This window comes from Pseudophryne corroboree, chromosome 4 (assembly GCF_028390025.1).
Source record: "Pseudophryne corroboree isolate aPseCor3 chromosome 4, aPseCor3.hap2, whole genome shotgun sequence".
Classification (NCBI taxonomy): Eukaryota; Metazoa; Chordata; class Amphibia; order Anura; family Myobatrachidae; genus Pseudophryne; species Pseudophryne corroboree.
Window position 1 is genome coordinate 780,024,711 of NC_086447.1, and position 4,042 is coordinate 780,028,752.

Below are 4,042 nucleotides of genomic sequence, written 5' to 3' on the forward strand. Positions count from 1 at the left end.
GCATGCGCCCGCTGTCTTCTCTAGGGTGGATAGTCATAGAGTCCGGACTTCAGCGGTGATACATCACGCATTGCGATGGCCATTTTCTCAGGGTTTCTCCTACTGGGTTTCACTGCGGCGGCCATTTTAGTGGAGACCAGGATTCGGGACACTTTTCCTTTCTCCACAATGGTTACCATATGAACAAACAGAATACATATAAGTAATAGAAGGAATTGTAATATTATATTACGAGGAGTGTGTATTAAATTTAAAAAAAGGATAGTACTTTCTTACCGTGCATGTGTCAATAAATTGCACATGGATAAGCAGCTGCACATGGATAAGCAGCTTGCACATGGATAAGCAGCTTGCACATGGATAAGCAGATGGTTGGATAGCAGGGTACAGCGAGTAGTGGTCAACGGGAAGTCCTCAGCCTGGTCCCCAGTAGTCAGCGGAATACCACAAGGGTCCGTACTCGGACCACTACTGTTCAACATATTTATCAATGACCTAGAAATAGGCCTGGAAAGCACAGTGTCAATCTTTGCAGATGATACTAAACTGTGTAAGGTAATTAGTTCAGAATTGGATGTGGAGTCCTTGCAGAATGATCTATCTAAACTTGAACTCTGGGCGTCTAAATGGAAAATGAGGTTCAATACAGACAAATGTAAGGTTATGCATTTTGGTACTAAAAACAAACTTGCATCCTATATATTAAATGGGGAACGCCTAGGAGAAACAGAGTTGGAAAAAGATTTGGGGGTATTCATTGATAATAGGCTTAATAACCGTACACAATGTCAAAACGCAGTAAAGAAGGCAAGTAAGGTGCTAGCGTGCATAAAAAGGGGAATTGAGACAAGGGACTCGGATGTAATCATGCCGCTGTATAAGGCATTGGTACGTCCGCACCTGGAATATTGTGTTCAGTTTTGGGCACCATTGTATAAAAAAGACATCAGTGAACTCGAAAGTGTTCAAAGGCGAGCTACTAAATTGATTAAAGGCCTAGAAGGACTGGACTGTAAGGAAAGACTTACTAGGCTGAATATGTATACACTAGAAAAGAGGCGCCTAAGAGGAGATATTATTAATATCTTCAAATATGTAAAGGGACATCACAAAGAGTTATCAGAGGAATTATTTATTAAAAGAACACAGTTTAGGACACGTGGGCCCTCGCTGCGACTGGAGGAGAAAAAGTTCAGAACGCAACGGAGGAAAGGGTTCGTCACTGTTAGGGCAATCAGGATGTGGAATTCCTTGCCAGGGAAGGTGGTAATGGCGGACTCTGTAATTGGATTTAAAAAAGGAATGGATACATTTCTGAATGAAAAAGCTATCCAAGGTTATAATACTTAAAATATCAACGTGGTTAAACCGGGGGTAACATGAGTTATAGTAAGTAACTAGTCATAAAACATTATTTAGCAAGTATGTAGAATCATCACAAATTAAAACAGGTTGAACACGATGGGCAAATTGCCTCTATTCAACCTCAAATACTATGTTACTATGTTACTATGTAATTAATAAATAATAATAAGTGAATGTTACAATGCAGAGTGAGAAGTAGGGGGTGATCCACTTAAAAACAAATAAGGGGGGGGAGTGATGGGACGAGGAGATATGGGAACGGGAAAGGGAAGGAGGTTTTGAGAGTATGTTGGGATATATTGTCCAGCAGTATTGTTGTTTCACAGGAAAGGGGCAATTTCATAGTTCTCGTTGAACCCCATCGGGTGTAGAGTCCGTAATTGAAAAATCCAAAACATTTCACGGAGTGAAAGTATATTGGCTCGGTCATCACCTCTCTCTCCAACTTAACCAATTCACTTGCTTTAAAAGTCAGTGCATCAGGATTGGAGTTGTGTACTATATTAAAATGTTTGGACACTGCATGATTTTCCACCTTGTTCTTGATATTACGGACGTGTTCTGTATCCTCATCTTAAGGGGTCTTTTTGTTTTCCCAACGTATTGTTTCCCACAGTTACATTCCAATATATAAATAACAGATTGAGTGTTACAATTTATGAAGACTTTTATTTTAAACTCCTTTTTCTCTGCGTCCGTAAACGTTATCCTAACCGGGTGTAGATATCTACAGATGTTGCATCGGCCGCATTTATAAGATCCTGTGCATTTTGGCAATAGTTGACCCTCATCAAGTTCAGTACTTAGCATACTTGGGGCGAGGATATCTTTGAGGTTTCTCGATTTTCTAAAAAAGAAGATCTCAGGGCGCGGGGGTAATATTTTCTTAAGAACTGGGTCCATCAACAATATTCCCCAGTGGTTCCTGAGAGAATCTCTGATGGACTTCTCATTTCGGTTGTATGTTGTAATAAATGCTGTAGAGTCTTTTTTGTTCTCTCTGGTCTTGTACTCGAGCAAGGAAGACCTCTCCAAGGCTTTGGCTTTGGTTACGGATTCTTGTAGGATATCATCTGGATATTCTTTTTCTTTAAACCTGTTCTTGTACATCTCTAATTGGACCTCACATTCTTCCTGATTGCTGCAATTTCTCTTTATTCTGTTAAATTGGGAGAAGGGGATGTTGTTTTTCCATCTTTTCAAATGGTTGCTTTTATAGTGAAGATAACTGTTCGTGTCTACTTGTTTCACAAAGTTCTTAGTCACGATTCATCCATCAACTCCCGTTAAGACCAAGTCCAGAAATTCAATCAATTCTTTGTTGATATTAGATGTGAAGACAAGGTTCATTTTATTGTTACTCAGGAATTCTAAAACTTATAAAAACACTCAACTGTACCATCCCAGATTATTAAAATGTCCTCTATATAACGTTGATAAAAAACAATATATCCTAACATACTCTCATAACCTCCTTCCCTTTCCTGTTCCCATAAAGTACCTTGAGTCCTGTTGGAGAAAGAGAGCTATATAAATAAAATTATTATTATTATTATTATTATTATTATCTCCTCATCACATCACTTTCCCCCCTCTCCCCCCTTATTTGTTTTTAAGTGGATCATCCCCTATTTCTCACTCTGCACTGTAACATTCACTTATTATTATTATTATTTATTAATTTATTGACACATACACGGTAAGAAATTACTACAGTCAAACCACACTGGAAATGCCCAATCTCGCCCGATCTTGGAAGCAAAGCAGTGTTGGGTCTGATCAGTACTAGAAAGGGAGACCACCTGGGAAGATCAGGTACTGTAATCAAGTCTGAGAATTCTGAATGTCTGCATCAAGTGTGTCAATAGAGTCACTAAGTATCACTTATGAAATAATTATAACTAATATAATGAATATTATTCACAGCCTAGTCACATCCAAATATAATGTAGTGCTTAACTTATATATACAAATATGTTTAATCACCTATAGGAATCACTGATAGTGATAATCTTTAACTCCGCACATCACCTATATAACTATAATATAATACAAGCACAGCGCTATTATGCTCACTTTAATGCACCAGTAATATTAGATAAATCCACTGATAGTTCCTGTCCTTTTTTGAAATTTAATACACACTCCTCGTAACAGAATATTACATGTCTTTCTATTACTTATATGTATTCTGTTTGTTCCTATGGTAACCGCTGAGGAGAAAGGAAGTGTCCAGAAACCTGGTCTCCACTAAAATGGCCGTCGCAGTGAAACCCAGTAGGAGAAACCCTGAGAAAATGGCTGTCGCAATGCGTGATGTATCACTGCTGAAGTCCGGCCTCTATGACTATCCACCCCAGAGAAGACAGCGGGCGCATGCACAGTCGTACACCGGAAGTGGGGCAGAAGTGACAAACAGGCGCAAGAACACCGGAAGTATGGCAGAAATACCGCTATTGCTTATACAAAGCTGTTTAAAGATGTTTTTTACATTCCAACCCCTTTATAAGCACTCGTTTTTATTGTACTTGTATATATATATTTATATGTTCACTATGAATTTAAAATTTTTGAACCATAGTGGTAATCATCAGCAATCAGTAGCTTAACTGTGTCAAAGTCAAAAATATTACACACACACGTGCAAACTCCAAACAGAGTGGCCTCTGTTCTTGCG

At 38.7% G+C, this 4,042-nt stretch overlaps 1 pseudogene; it reads left to right on the top strand.

Moving 5' to 3' along the window:
* The first annotated feature begins 3,073 nt into the window (after window positions 1–3,073).
* Window positions 3,074–3,192, top strand: LOC134913186 (5S ribosomal RNA; annotated as a pseudogene).
* Window positions 3,193–4,042: the final 850 nt, after the last annotated feature.